Source organism: Sturnus vulgaris, chromosome 13 (assembly GCF_052056855.1).
Source record: "Sturnus vulgaris isolate bStuVul1 chromosome 13, bStuVul1.hap1, whole genome shotgun sequence".
In the NCBI taxonomy this organism is placed as follows: Eukaryota; Metazoa; Chordata; class Aves; order Passeriformes; family Sturnidae; genus Sturnus; species Sturnus vulgaris.
The window spans coordinates 12,379,471-12,395,208 of record NC_142255.1 but is presented as its reverse complement, the minus strand read 5'-3'; the positions used below and the strand labels follow the sequence as shown (position 1 = coordinate 12,395,208).

At 48.3% G+C, this 15,738-nt stretch overlaps 1 protein-coding gene and 2 pseudogenes across 4 annotated transcripts in view; all 3 read left to right on the top strand.

Annotated features, from left to right (window-relative positions):
* The first annotated feature begins 3,160 nt into the window (after nt 1-3,160).
* On the top strand, nt 3,161-6,517 carry LOC148222249 (uncharacterized; annotated as a pseudogene). The gene is made up of 3 exons (XR_015806621.1): nt 3,161-3,180; nt 4,120-4,638; nt 6,102-6,517. The product of XR_015806621.1 is annotated as an uncharacterized LOC148222249 (transcript).
* Nucleotides 6,518-8,050: 1,533 nt separating this feature from the next.
* CEMIP (cell migration inducing hyaluronidase 1) overlaps nt 8,051-15,738 on the top strand; it is a 102,211-nt gene continuing 94,523 nt past the window's right edge. For both annotated transcript variants that reach the window (XM_014889728.2, XM_014889725.2), the window contains exon 1: nt 8,051-8,160. The gene's annotated coding sequence lies outside the window, so the exon portion shown is untranslated. The remainder of the gene's footprint in view (nt 8,161-15,738) is intronic.
* Nucleotides 8,821-15,738, top strand: part of LOC106861372 (cell surface hyaluronidase CEMIP2-like) — a 44,284-nt pseudogene continuing 37,366 nt past the window's right edge. The window contains exons 1-5 of the transcript XR_015806620.1: nt 8,821-9,438; nt 9,863-9,999; nt 10,347-10,527; nt 10,851-11,018; nt 11,861-12,059. The product of XR_015806620.1 is annotated as a cell surface hyaluronidase CEMIP2-like (transcript). The remainder of the gene's footprint in view (nt 9,439-9,862; nt 10,000-10,346; nt 10,528-10,850; nt 11,019-11,860; nt 12,060-15,738) is intronic.

Sequence of the window (15,738 nt, the reverse complement as noted above, 5' to 3'; positions counted from 1 at the left end):
GGATTTCTACTTGTACTATCTTTTATTTGCTTGAATTCCTGCTTAAATAATTCTCAGAGGGGCCTGGGTCTTCTGGCTTCTACATTATCTGGTTTGGTTTGTGAAGTTTATCTGCCATAAACTAATGCAGATGTTTTGCTCTAAATCAAAATGTTAATGACCTATCATTGATCCACTGGTCTGGATCTTCTTCCCTCTCTTTTAATTCAGTAATTTGTTTACATGTTTGTTCCCTTAAATAATTTTCTTCGTAGCCCTATTCTCATCCAATAGTTCTTAAATGAATTCTGAATTTTTTAGAGTTTTCTGATGTATGCTCTGCACAAAATAAATGCTAGTAGTGAGCTGCTTTGTATTGTAAACTTATATCAAGGTTTCAAGCATTTAAAAACACTGCTGGTCAACCTTGGAGCCATTATTTGAAAACATGTGGCTAAGTCATAAAGATGCAGTTTCATCCATGACAGTGAGTTTCAGGTCCTCATTATTTTAAAGAAAAAAAAACGAAAAAAACAAACAAACAAAAAAACAAAAACAACAAAAAAAATACCCTTTACTTTTTAAATTAAGGGGGTTAAGGGGATGATGTGAGGTTATGAAAAACAAATTTGGGGCTTAAAAAAAGAGTCTGCTCCAGCAAACTGCTAACATGCTGTAATTTAAATGTATAACGTGGGCCTTTACAAGAACTTGTTATACATATTTTAGAGCTATCAAGGTGTCACTGTAAAAATGGCTCTGTGTGCCTGGATAAATTATGCAACGGGTCTCCAAAGGTGTGAGTGATCACTAACATTTTGTTGTTGATGGGGATGTTCTGTCCATTTTTCCTGTGTGACTGACCATTTTTTTCGTGTAGTGCAGCCACAGGTGATATACAGCTTGTTTGCAGGAAGGTAAGATGTGGTGCATCTGTTTACTACCAGTAGTTGTCTCGTGTTTGTACTTTGGAAAAGCCAGAGGAGAATATTTGTTACAGCTTCAAAGGTGTCATTTTCCAAGGAGTCTGATATGTATCTTTTTAAAATTTATGTAACTGTTACAAATTTAACTTGTGCTCACATGGAGGCCTGTTACCTGTGTTGCCTCTGCTGCGGTTTTGTTCCTGGTTCTTCCATGTCACTCCTGTAACTTGGGCCAGCTCTGCTCGGGGTGCTGACCCTGGAACTCTAAATACCCAAACCTGTATTTATGCTTAGCATTGTACACATCTCTGAACTCTGTATTGCATTTGCTTTTTCTAAATGGTGCTAAACATAGAAGTAGAGACCAAATGTACTTGCTTCCTCTGGTTATTTGTTCAGCCATAAAACTTGATTGTTCTTACTCGGAAAGCCCTTTCTTCCCCAGGTCTATTCTTGTGAAAGCAAACTACTGATCTCAGTTAAGCCCATTTAACTCATTTCTGTATGTCCTTCTATGTGGAACTCTCCCATCATTTTAGCTGTGAAATTTAGCTGAAATGCAGTCGTTTGTAGTCCAGCACTGGGTAAGGGTGGGGTGGCTCTTTGATGGTGGGCACTCCACTGTTGGGAATGAGGTCAGGCACAGAAACTCCCTGCTGGGTCTGTGTTGCTTTCCAAGTCCAGTGGTAGTACTGAGGTCAGATGGGTGTGAATTTCAAAGCAGGAACTAACTTTGGTGCAACGGTAAAAAGCGGAAGCTGCTCCTTGCAGCAGGACAATGAGCCCTGCTCCTTTGACTCTGCAATGTTTGATTTTGCAGATGAGTTTCTGCAATACCCAAATTAATTTTGCAGAAAGTGTAAGGGTAACATGCCTGCTGTCTTTAAAATGAAGAAACTCCAAGAAGACCCCTACTCCATTAGTAGGTCAATTATAAATTACCTTCTGGTTCCTGTAAGGGTGAAGGTTCTTTGGTCTGGGTTGGGTTTGCGTTTCCTCAGGGCCCGGCGCTGCGGGGCTGGGAGCGCATCACGGCGCTTTATAGAATAAAATCGTGTGCTGGGTGGCTTTGCCTCGCCCTGCTGGGACGGGGCTGCGCTTCCCTCGCTCCAGAGGCCGGAGCATCCCCGCTGCCGCAGCCCGTGTCTGTCCGTGCGGGATCCCCCCGCTCCCTGGCTCCGCGCCCGGCGCGTTGCGCTCTGCAGGGCTGCCCCGGAGCCCAGCCTTGGCGCGGGGGCTCGGCTGCTGCTGCTCTGCTGCTGAGGATGCTGATGGTGAGGATGGTGATGGTGAGGATGCTGATAGTGATGGTGTTGGTGATGTGCGCCCGGCCCGGGGCCAGGCGGTGATCGGGTCTGCCGGGCAGGCGGAGGGGCGAAGGCGCTGCTGGTGAGGATGCTGCTGGTGAGGATGCTGATGGTGTTGGTGGCAGGCGAAGGGGCTCAGCTGCTGCTGCAGCCCCGGCGGTCCCGGGAGAGGAGGAGCGGAGCCGCTGGATCCGAGCCTTGCTTTATCTCGAGAAACAGCAGAAGGAACACATGCCCCTGGATTGCACCTGGACCTCCAGGCAGACATAGGTGCTTGCTTTGCTGTGTCTTTGGAGGTGACTGCATGCAGTTGGTCTTTCGTTTATTTTCTCCTTTTGTTTCTATGCCTTATTGGTTTAAGAGCTGCTTTAAACTAAGAAGACATCAAAACATAGTTTTGCTTATCCTAAATAACGTTTTTCATGGCAGTTTGTTCCTGGAACTTGCAGACCTGCTAAAAGATTTAACATCACTTACATTTCAAGTGACTCTGCTGTAGCAGTGCCATTAGGAATGCTTTGGATCTGCCCCAAAACCCTTTTCCTTTGGCTCAGACCAGGAGCAGTGGAATGGCAGCAGTGCTTAACTCCTCTTCTGCAGGGACCATCTGCAAAATATAACTGCTGGGACTAAGCTAAGTAATACAATGTTATATTCCAGGGATGAGTTACAGCCATGAATGTGCATTTTGATACATGAAATTCCAACATATTAGTAGAACACTTAACTAATACAATTACAATAGGCAAACAATCCCCTGGACCTTAAGTCACAACTAGTTGAAGTTGATAACTTTAATCTTGAGTCAAATAAATAGCAAACCTAAAGCTTCTCAAACATGCTGATCTGGGATGCTCCTCTAGGAAATAGAAAAACAGTCCTAAAATTTTTGTTCTCTGCTTAGAAATGAAAGGGGAGGCTTCAGGCACATTCCAGGGCTCCCAGGACATGACCTCCAGCCTTCATCAGTATGCTGTTACATTAAAACATTCACCATTTCAAACACTTTTGGCAATATGCCGCTGAGTTTTGGGTTCCTTGTCCCTTTTAATTATCAGAGTTTTCTTTTGTGTTTGCAGCCCTGCTTATGGTGAAGTCCCAGCCTACTTATGTTGCATGTAATTGCTTTATTGATCCATTCCCAGAGTGTAAATTGAACCTTTGGGCTCAGCCTGGAGGAAGGAGACCTGGATAGGGGAACTGCTTTAGAAGAAAATTTAAGCTGTATAGAGACCCAGTTGTCCCTTACCAGCACCTTTTTATCAACAGGATAAAGTTGCTGTGGCCTTTGAGCAGCTACAACTTCACCTGGTTACACCAGACTAATGGCTTTAATCAGCAGGCAGAGACAAAGAGCAGCTAGAGAGCAAAACAGCCTTTAAACCCAACTTATATCTATTGGGAAAATAGAGTCTGTGCTGGACCCTGGGGTTGAACCCGAAGTGCAAAGGCTCAGTGGGAGTGTAAAAATATCCTATCTTAATCAAGTACAAAAAAGTCTTTAACAAGAATAACAACTTTAATGATTTTTTAAAAATGTTTTTCAGAAAATTAATGTGGAATAGTAAATACTCTTTTGGTGGTTGGGTTAGTTATTTTTTTTTGAGAGGAGGGGAATCTGTGCAGTCTTTGAGTGTTTGATTGAATAATGAAGATAGTTTTCCTAAGCATTGAAGAGTATTTTAAATTAAAAAATATATAGAACCATTATTACATTTTAGTACCTAAAACCTACCTATCATACATCTCTTGATTTGGCCTGTTGAAACATACATACAGTATTTGTCAAAGTGGTGCAGTGATCAGTGTAGCCAGGGCTGCTGCAGAACATCCATAAGTGTAGTTAGGTACATATATATTTTGAAGAAACAAACTCTCTGGGATTCTTTGCTGTTTATGTTTAATAGGTTCATTGTATTTATAATTATTTCAGAACATAGCCAAATCCCAGAAGTTCTCTATGGGACATGGATTATGAAAGACTTGTGCAGTAAGAAAACCTTTCTTGGGACTGTGGGCTCTTACAAACCCTCCAGCCTGTTCAGAAGCTGCTCTCTTGAGTTATCACAGGAGAAGTTTGCTGAGTCAGAACCTGGGCAAGAAGCCACAAGAAAAGCACTTGTCCTGTGAAGTATTCCTTAAACCCTTCAGATATATTTTAATATATACCTTTGGACCTAGCTTGGCCTGGAATCTCTCTTGGTTTTGTCGTTGTGATCAAAATGCCAACCTGCCCAAAATTCACATCAGTGCCTTCAAGGGGATCCAGCAGAAAGTGAAGCTGTTCTTGCTGTACAAGATGCTCCAGCTCCTTGGGAATATAGGAGTGTTGTTTCAAGCCCAGCAGTCCAAGGCCTTCTCTCTGCTCCAGAAGCAAATTATTAAACCAAGAAAAATGCCATTAAAGCCCAAAGAAGAACAAACTGGTAGGTACACAAGGAGGACATCTCATACACTTTCTGGTGCTGGCTGGCAGGAACAGCAGGGCAGGTGAGGGATGGGCATTGCTGGGTGCAGCCTGGTATGGGTGGGTCCTGCCCCGGGCCAGGAATTGCACTCAGCACTTGGGCTAAGACATAGCCAGGCTTGGGGCACTCAGCACTTGGCAAGGTCAGTGGAGGATGCCCAGGGTCAGTGGAGGTTGCCCATGGTCAGTGCAGGTTGCCCAGGATTACTGGAGGATGCCCATGGCCAGTGCAGGATGCCCAGGATCACTGGAGGATGCCCATGGCCAGTACAGGTTGCCCAGGATCACTGGAGGTTGCCCATGGCCAGTGCAGGTTGCCCAGGATCACTGGAGGTTGCCCATGGCCAGTGCAGGATGCCCAGGATCACTGGAGGTTGCCCATGGCCAGTACAGGATGCCCAGGATCGCTGGAGGTTGCCCAGGATCACTGGAGGTTGCCCATGGCCAGTGCAGGTTTCCCAGGATCACTGGAGGTTGCCCATGGCCAGTGCAGGTTGCCCAGGATCACTGGAGGTTGCCCATGGCCAGTGCAGGATGCCCAGGATCACTGGAGGTTGCCCATGGCCAGTGCAGGTTGCCCAGGATCACTGGAGGTTGCCCATGGCCAGTGCAGGTTGCCCAGGATCATTGGAGGTTGCCCATGGCCAGTACAGGACGGCTCCGGGTCGCTCCGGCCGGGCTGCGGGGCAGCGGCTGTGCAAGGGCGCCGCCTCCCGGCCGCCCGCGGCTCTGCAGGGACGGGTCGCGCCCCCGTGTCCCCCCCGTGTCCCCTGCGTGTCCCTCCCCATCCTCTCCGTGTCCGTGTCCCTGGGGGCTCCGGGCTCGCACATTGCGGTCTGAGCTGGCACTGGCCCTGCGGGTCCCCGGGTCCCCCCTGCCGGAGTTTTCCCGCGGCGCCCCCGTGGGAACAGCGTGCTGCTCAGGGGATGCTGCCTCCGTTCCTCCTTCCTTTCCCGAAGGAAACAGGAAACCGCCCAGCGAGGGAGTGTGCCCAGGAAAAAAAGTCATTTACAGAGGAAAAACCTCCCTGCACTCGTGTGCTAGAGCTGAATCCCTGGACAGGGCTGTCTGCGCCCTGCGAGTCAGTTCCCGCAGGCCACTCGCTCACATTAGCTTGGTTCTCCGCCCTTGCCTCACCGTGAAAATCCCAGCCATCGATATATGGTATTGAACACACAACTGTGTTTATAGGCAAAGCACCACTGTCACTGTGACGTGCCAAGACATGGGACGGTCGAGACTATCTCGTCCCTGGCAGCCCATTACAGAAAATGACCCATTTTTGTTTGTTAGAATGGTAAACTGCAGTTTATAACCCACAATAGCACTCGGAGGAGGGCTCAGGTTGGTTATTTTTGTGAGGAAGATCTGCACCAAGCGTGTTGGAGGCAGTGAGCATTAGTCATGATTTCTCATTTGCAGGTGTGAAGTAGCTCGGGAGCGTTCTCACGCTGTGGATGCATCCTGTAACAGAGGGCTGTGGTGTAAACTTCATCCTGGTGCTGCTGCAAAACAGAAATCAGCTTGGAAAAATGAAATCTAAAGAGCGAAAGAGTTCAGCCGTCAAGCACCACTCTACAGATAGTAATGAATGCTTCTATGTTTACTGTAAAAAGAGACAGCAATCTTTAGAAAACAAGGTGATAGGTTCAGTCCCTCTTAGTCTGAATTCTGGCTATGAAAGAGAAAATGCCTTTACTGGATTTAAACAATACTCACACCTTCAAGATTTCGGTTGCTTTTTCAGAAAAAGTCCCAGGTATGCAGTAGTGACTTTGGCTTTGCTGAAAAAAGCAAAGCCAAAGAAAGACTTTACTTTGTCTTGTCTTGCCTGAAACGTCCACCAGTTGATAAATTTTTCTTAAAAAACTGAGTGAAGCCTCCTATACTTCTGGTAACAGCTCTGCGTTCCCATGACCTGCATTGATATGTGTCATATTCAGATAAGGAGGAGGCACAATGCTGACTAATGCTGCTTTTTTGGAAGGAAAATGACAAAAGCTATTTGAGACAGGAATAGAAGTGCCAGCACTAAATGACAGATGAACAGCTGGTAGCAAAGGTGGCAGCTCTAGCATTTCCCTGTATTTATGGAGTATTGAAACAAAGGAGTGTTATCTAGATTTGTTTTCCTGGGCTGGACGCTTATCTTCAGATTCAGTAATTCTCTGGGTCCCAGGGCCGGGTGTAAGAGAGTGGATGGGTTTTGTTTAGCACAAGTGAATGTTGCTCCCTCACCAGAGCTGTGCCTGGAGCAGGGGCATGGCTGTGCCCCTCACCCACCCCCTCTGCTTCCAGTCTGTTCCCATATTTTGTCTGACAGCACTTACTCCTTATTAACATGACTATAGCGTCTTTGTGCCCTCTTTCAGAAGAAATCCTGCACCAGAATTAATATCAGAGGTGACAGATTGGAACAGTTTGACCAGATGATGGCACACAAATGTCTCTGAGACCGACAGCACTTGTGGCTCTGCATCTCTTTGGCTTTGGCCTTGGGCAGAAGTAGTACCTGGAACCATTGCCTACCCACTTCTGGCTTGTCCTCGTGATGTTGGGCTCTGCAGTGGAGGTGAGGGATTATGACCCTCGGAGAGAGAGGCTGTGGCTGCAGTAAAGCAGGTACCTATATTTATGCATCATCCAGAAACTCAGTTGTGCTGTATTTCAGAGTAGGAAAAAATGTGATGTTGGGGTTTATGGAAAACACACCAGTGTGTGACAAGCAGTGCCATGTCCACTAATACTGGAACCTTCCGAGCCAGGAAGGCAGTCCCAGCACATGGCGTTTTTGTGTTGGTGCCTTCTAAGCCTCTTCCTCTCACTGCAGATTGTGAGTACGAGTTGATGGGGGGTGAAGTGGCGGATACCTCTCTGCTCACCCACTGTCAGGGGAGCTCTTGGAGCTGCTGGGTTACAGTGCCGTCCATAGATTTGGCAGATACAGGACAGTACAAGGTGAAACACCAGCACGGGAAGGTGCCAGAGGGGTTAGATGCCCTCTAAGAAGGGCCAGGGCATGCCAAGCCCGGTTTAGGACACTGGGGGCTGGGGTGCCTCAGCTCTCTGCCCTTGGAGAGACAGCTGGCACCCAGTCTCATCCTTTGCGTGGAGTTGTTGAGCCCCGCCGGGGACACAGACCCGCGGGGAGCCCGGCAAGGAGCCCGCTGGTCCCGGAGCTCGGAGCTGGGGAAAACCTTTCCGTGCGGGCAGCGGGGCATGAGGGAGCCGGTCGTAGATATAGGTCCAGGCTGGAGGGAACGTCCCCGGCTGGGAGGAGCCAGCGGCTCCGCCGCTGTAAACAGTGCGGGCACCGCCAGCGGTTGGGAGATGGATATAAAAAGGGAGGCGGAGGGGAGGCAGCCGGAGCGGCGGAGCGGGAGCTGCCTGCGCCTGCCTGCCCCTGCCCTGCCTGCCCGCCAGGTGCCCGGCAGCTCCGAGAGGCTGCGGCCAGAGCCCACGGTCGGCGCTATCGGGACAGGTAAGTGTCTGCAGCGAAGTTTGGGACCCGCCGGTGCCGCTCGTCGAGCGGCCGCTGGGTTCGCTCCGCGCCGGCTCCCTCTGTCCGCGCTGCTGCTCTGGGCTCGCCGCCGGCGGGGTTGTGTGGAGCGGGGACGGGGGTTCTGCTTTCGCCGTTGCGACGTTAAGTGAAGGGAGAAAAGGGAAAAAAAACAAAATCAAAAAACCCCAACGAAACCATCCAAACATCCAAAGCAAAGTGTGCCTTTTGCCGGCTCCGCGCAAAGTCGCGGCGCACGTGTTGCGGACGGGAGCGGCCCCGGGCTGCAGGTAGCGGCTGTTGGGAGCCCCGGGGCCGGGCGAGGAGCCCTGGGGAGCACCGGGGAGCCCTGGGGAGCCACGGCTCTTCCTGCCCTTCTCGCCGGACCCGGAGATGGTCCCGGTGCCGGTGCCTCCGCGGGACGCGCTTTGGAGCAGCGATCGGCAGCAGGATCAGGTCGGTACCGCTCCCTTCGCTCCCCCTCGCCCCGCAGACCACGCCGCCGTCGCTGCCGCCCGTTTCTTGCAGGGCCTGCCCGGATGCCGCCCCGCAGCTCGCCCCGTGGCGACCCGGCTCCGACAGCCGCCGGGCTGAGCCGTGGGCCGGCGCTGCGCCTCGAGGGCTCCGCCGCCTTCCCTCGTCATCCGCCGGAGGTGAACGGAGCCGCCGGAGCCCCAGCTGCTGCGGGAGATGTCCGACCGTGCCTGCCGGCACCTCCCGGCCCAGAGCTGCGCCCGCAGCCCCTCGGCTCCCCTCGCCACCAGGGCAGCTGGTGCTCGCCCACCGCTCCCCGGGCCGCCCATCACCCTGCGGGCGCTCCACATCCTCATCCACGACGGCGGGGAGTTGCACATCGGCTCGGAGCGCTGCCCCTCCGGCTCGCGGGCCACCACTTCACTGCACGGGCGAGCCGCCGAGGGGGCGGTCGTGGAGGGTTTTGGGCACAAGTTCATGTTCGTGGGTCGCGGCGGCATCCTGGAGCAGCACGGCCGCTCCTGGACCCTCCGGGGCAGGAAGCTGCATCCCTGCGGGCTCCGCCACGGCCCCGAGTGCTCCGAGAGGCGCTGGGGCAGCCGCGGGCTCAACCTGCGCGTCCTGGACGGCGGCACGGCTCGGAAGCTTCCACACCCACCTGTGGCCGGCTCAGCGCTTTCCTGGCCCAGCAGCCCTGGGGGACTCGGCCGCCCGCAGCCTCACCCCGGACACGCGGCTGCTGCTGCGGGACCGCCTGGGCGGCAGCTTCATCCTCCTGCGCTACAGGTGAGGCGGGGGCGGGAGCGGCGCGGGGCAGGAGCGGAGCCACCATGGACAGCTCCGCACGGCCGGGGGCTCGTCCCGACCGAGGGGCGGAGCGGGGCTCGGCCGGGCCCGCGGGCGGGGGGCGGCGGGTACCCCGGAGATGTGCGGTGGGTACCCCGGAGATGTGCGGTGGGTACCCCGGGGATGTGCGGTGGGTACCCCGGAGATGTGCGGTGGGTACCCCGGGGATGTGCGGTGGGTACCCAGGGGGGATGCGGTGGGTATCCCGGGGATGTGCGGTTGTGCCCGGGGGAGAATAGGTATCTGGGCACCCGTGCCAGACGGAGGGGAGTTGTGCCATGCTGCACGGTCCCTCCTGCCCAAGTTCTCTGCGGGGTGGAAGGCTCGGAGTGTCACCGGTTTGCTCCTTTCCCGCCTTCTTCAGGCAGTCCTGGGCGCTGGTGGGGGTCCTGGGAGGGGATCAGCTTTCCACAGCAGAAGCAGGACTATCACGGGAATGGGACAATAGGGTCAGCCATAGCCCAAAGAGATTTCCTCACATACAACGGCACCTATTTTACTGTTAGCGCTTTCAGGGGATGGATAAAAACTTCAGTCTTCCCTGAGAATTGCTTGTCTTCTGTTGCTTTGCTCTGCTTTTCCTGTGTGGCCGCTGTGAATCTGAACAGTGAAATGATAATCATCATACCGGTCTTTGGCTCACATGGATGTTGACCAAGCTAACAGAAGTACTCTCTCAAAGTAATGTTTTAGCTTTCTACAAAGAGATGCACTGACGTATTTGATGCTAGAGCACTTCTATTATGCACAGGGTTATCTAGATCAGAATTAAATCAGTATGCTCTTCATCTAATCGCATGATTCTGCCATGTGCAGCTGTAAAAATAATTGATTGCTTCATTTTTCAGGCGTGCCTCATAATGGATTTAAAGTGGAAGTGTCCAAAGGAATAATTCTTCATCTGTTGGATGAGATTGGTTACCTGGTGACCTGGTATAATCACTGCCAGTACAGATTATTCTATGCATCAAACTGAAGAGTTTAATCTCCTTCCTTGTCCAAGGAAAAACAACCAAGTAAAAATTGATGGTATGAAATATTTTTATCAGGGTACTCATTTGTGGTAAATATTTACATTGTCTTTTTTACATTTTATATTTACTTGTCTTTTAAAGTATTTTTGCCCCATAAACACAAGGGCACATATGAGAGCTGAAGGCCCTAATTTTATTTTGGGGCTTGAAAGTTTTACCAGAGACAGCAGTCCTTTGTAGCAGCCTCTGGGATCAGATACTAACAACTGGCATGTCCCCAGACTTGGTGATTGCTTAAAGTTGTGAACTTGCTCTGAACAGTTCAATAATAAAGACTCAGTGTTCAACCTGAATAAAAAGTTTTTCTGGTTTCCACAGGCAGCCCACTTTGTCTTCACATTGGAGAAGTCAGATGGTGTTGATATGAGGGCAGAGGTTGGTTTTCTGACCAGAAATATACTTATTAAAGGAGAAATGGAAGACTCCTGTTATGGACAATATCAATGCCAGTTTTTCTCTTTTGATACATTTGGAGGGCACATTAAAGTGAGTAATTTTTAATACGTTCACTTGTAGGTGGTTTCAGATAGTTCCTTTCCTGGTTTGTAAACAAGCAATATAAAGCATCAGGTTACCATTATGTGTGTGGGAAAAAGTATATTTGTCTATAAAAACGGGGGAAATTTGTTAGGCTGTCTTGCAAAACCAGACTTGCAACGAGACATTTTCTTCACTATGTCTGCAAAAACATGCCCTTCTAGGGGATACCCTTCGAGGGGATTCTTTAGCAGCATTGCTGTCAGTAGGGCTCATGCAGTTAGTTCATGAGATGCCACTGGAGAAATTGCAGTTCCTGCAGAGCAAACCTGCTCCCTCCCTGGCTCAGAGCAGTGCTGGGTCTCACCCTGTTGTGCTTTGCCTCCTCTCAGTTGTCTCGTGTTCTGGGTGGAGGTGCATTCTTGCTGTTGCAGGGGCTTTGTGTAAAGCTGCTCCTGTACCAGGCAGTGGAAACTGAGCAGGTCTGGGCTAAAATCACTCGACAGTAGAAGCTGCCAGGAAACAGAGCCTGGTGGCAAATGCTGCCCCTTTCTGCAGTTGGCAGGAGCACGGTGTCTGTCACTGCTATTGCTAAACACTGCACATGCTGCTTGGCAGCTGCTCCTTGGCAGCCCTGTGCCTGTAGGTGTGCAGCTGCTGGCACACGGCTCTGCAGGTCCTGAGCTGCTGTGGGTGGAAACAGGGAGCTCACACTTCCTCCCGGGACCAGACCATGTTTAACTCTGCAAAAATATTGCCTAATGAAAGAGGAAAAAAACCAAACCTGTTTTTCTTTTTGTGTGTGTTTTTCTATTGTAACGCCTTACCTGGATCTACATTTGTCTCAACAGATCCTAAGGAATTTTCTCTCTGTTCAAATGTCAGGAGTGGAACTAATAAAAACATGGGACAACAAATCCTGGGCAGTTACCCAGTGCATTTTCACCTGGCCCAGGATGTGGATGAGAGAGGAGGATATGAAACCTCGATAACCTGGCCATCACCACTGCTTCTCTGGGAGTTGCCATACGTGGAACTCGTGGCCTTCTGGTAGGAGACATTTTATTAATAACAAGTTCAGTTCTTTGTTTAGTCAGGGCTAAATAGCGAGAGTCATTTGGGATGCAAAGATGAATTAGAATAGTGAAATAAGGCATCTTTTTCCAAAAAAATGTCCTGACTTCTCCCTTGTTTGAGTTAGGACTGTTCCCCTGGTAATGCAGCTGTTTCAAATAAATGTCAGGTTCTCAGCCTGATTAATATTATTAGATCAGATGTAGTGTGATCAAATATAGGGAAATCTTTGCCATGGTAATTCTGGAGGGTTTGTGACAATGGGAACTTTCATTTAAAGTTAAAGCACTGAAGTATAAATGGAGCTGACTGAAGCAATGGACCTTTAATTTGCAACGAGATAAAAAAAGACAGGGCTTGTTCAAGTCATGGCAACATGAACTATATCCCAAAATGTTCATGTGACAAAGGGAATGAAATATGAGCAGAACTGACCCAAATGGTCACTTAAGTGCCAGGAAAGACCTTAGGAGCTTGGCTTTGACCTAGATCCTCACACGGGTATTGTGAAGAGGAATTTAAAAAAAAAGGTCACAACAAAAGCCATACATGTCCCAGCTGGAAAAGAGAGATTCCTGCTCCAGTCCCAACATGTCCAGTTGCTGTGTGCTCTGCAGGACCCTGACTGATGTTTTGGTGTCTGTGAGCATTTCCTCATTCACTGGGTGTGTGCTCAGGCAGACACCCTGACCTCCTGTGTTTTTCCTGGCAATTTTTTCTTAGTCCTGTAAGAACTGAAAAAGTTGTGTAGGACACAAAATAGAGGTGTGCTCCATGTGTGAAAGGGTCCCCTGAAAGAATGTATTCATCAAAAAAGGCAATACAGGACCTGTACAACACAGGAGCACTCTTCATGTATCCTAAACTTGATTTATATTGTTCAGATCACTCACAGTTTTTGATTGCCTTCTCAGATTTGTGATTTTCTCTGTCTGTAGAGCCTAATTCTGTGTACAGAGTCCTTAGTTTGACAGAAGGCTTGTCCAGTATGTGTAGATTTAGTTTAGCTTTCTTTCTTCCCCTTGGGTATTACACCTCTGGAATTGAAGTAACGTGTCTGGAATGAAAAATAAAGCCTATGCTAATAATGGTCCTTAGAAGAATGGTGTATGGTGTTGCTCTTTGTCAGAAGGGAGATACTCAAGGATTTATCTGGATGTGTGGGTGCAATAGTGCACTCAAGAATCCAAGTGAGATCCAGCCTTGATTATGTGATCCTGAGAGCTTGTAGTACTTGAACCAGTGAGAAGATTTTATAGTAAAGATTAAATATGTGATTCTTTGAAAGAATCATGTGGCTTTGATCTATAGTCATTAAAATGAAGAGTAGTTAAAATGTAATAAAAAGTCTTTCTTTAAGAGAATTTAAAATAATTTGCAGTTGCAGAGAACAGCATGTGTATCAGAGCAAGGCAGTTAAACAACACAGACAGGTACCTGCTTCAGCATCACATCATGAAATTCCAGCCCCTGAGACAGAGCAAACCAGAGAGGAGGTTCCCCCCTCCCATCCTGAGGTTTTAGAGGAGGTAATTTTAGATGCACATTGCCAGAGTGGTTTGTGCTCCACCGTGTGCAGGTCATGCAGAGCTGTCTGCACTGCCCTTCTCCATCTGCTGCTCTGCAAGGCAGCAGCAGCTTGGGTTGCTCAGGGGGCTGGAGCAGGCTGGGATGTGCTCAGTGCTGGGCACATGTCAGGCGTGTGCAGGCTGCTGGATCTGTCATGTCTAACGTTGCACTGCATAAAGGTCACCTATATTGTGTTGCTGGACTATATATAATTCAGTGTTCAGAGGCACCTTAATCATCTGGTGTTGGCCACGGCAGCTTGTGTTGGGAGCAGTGTTTCATGCTGGCACATACAGTAAAATGCCACTGTGACAGTGCTGCAGGTGGGTGCCTTTCCAGGCTTGGGTTTTCTATCAGTGATATGCTGGAACTGATCAGTTATTGAGGTTTTGTTCTGATGGCATGGACTGTTTTCTTTGAGTTCAAATGTAAGTGATCTTTAAATCACATCAGCCCTGGTCACGAGAGAGATCACTACAGTTTCGTGTGTGTAACTTTTCAGGGCTGCCATGCAAGCCTGAAGCTGAGACTAATCATATTAATTAAAGCTAAAATCTGGTTTTGGATACAAGTCTGGCTTTTCATGCAGACATCTGAAGCACAATTAGCTAAACTGCAGCTAAATGCAGAAAAATGAAACTCTACAATTGAAGTGCTGTTTCAAACAATGAGCAGTTTGTTGTTGCATTTTCTGTCCAAAAATTCTAGTCTTCCATGTCCTCCTTGGCACAGCTTCTGCCCATCATTTGGGAGGGTGGAAGTAGCCAGGCTTACTGATCTTAGCAGGCTGGCAGGGACACTTGCATTTTTGCCTAAATCCATTTCCTATTTGTTTTTATGAGACTCAGCTGGCTGGGAAGGACATGCTCAGTGTCAGTGCTCTGTTACCCTGCCTGTGGCTCACTCCAAGGTGCTGTACCCATATGTAGGGTCCTGGTGGATTTCCAACACTCAGTGGGAACTGGGTACCTGCTTGTGTTGTGCCTCATTTGTTACTCTTTTTTGGACACCTCATTGAGGCAGAAACAAGAACTGCAAATGACAAGTTTGAGGGGTGACTGCCAGGAAAACAATGAAATCCAGCAGATTTTATATATATACCTATGGGGACTATACTGTTTGTGACTCCAGATGTTATGTACAGTTGCAGCCCATCAAGGGGAAATTACAGGATATGATTCCACAAAATGGATTTATTTCAAGTATCCCTCTGTATACAAAAATAACCAAGTAGGTTAATATTAGTTAATCTTGCAGTCTTGCACAGACATAACTGACGTCAACAGGAATTTTGTATGCCTGAAGAGGGAATATAAATGCTGACAGGGATCATTTGAGTACAAAGTTAAGGTTTCTGTAAGATTTAGTAACAAATAGCTGGTATTTTAACTAGCCTGATTTAATATTTACATTTAAAAGAAGGATTTTTGAATTTATCTTCATAAGACTGTACATCAAAGGAGGCTTTTGCTAAGTCCTTTTGGTCAAATTAGGGTTTAATGCCATATCCCTGAGCATGTCAATTAATATTAAATAGACTGAAATAGTAAAATACCCTCTCTACCCAAGATGATCATTACAAGAAAGAAGTGGCCCTGCACCTTCTGAGAATGGAGGAGAAAGAAGGGGAATCTTGTTAATATAAATTAGTTTGCATGGTGCATTTTAAAATATATCTTATTTAATTTTGGAAATGTTGCAGTCATAAAAATTTCTAGATTAACCATATTGATTTGTTGGTTTATCACATGAGACACACTTATCTTTATGCATCTTTTTGTAGATATTTACTCTATGACACTGAATCAAATATTCTCTCTGAGAGCTGAGGGTATTTTTAAATCCAGTATTTTGCAATTTCCCCTTAATTATGCACGTAATCTTCCTCAGAGTAGTTTTAAGATCAGTCCACAGTTATGCACACTGCCTGCAGCTCGTGTCAGCTCCAGGACTGATGGAGGCACCTCTCACAGTGACAGAGGTCAGCAGCTTTTTTATACGTGACCTTTATTACTTACTTGCAAAAGATGCTATCCAATGAAGTAAGACAACAGATGACAATGTATTTATAGTTATATCTGGCTTC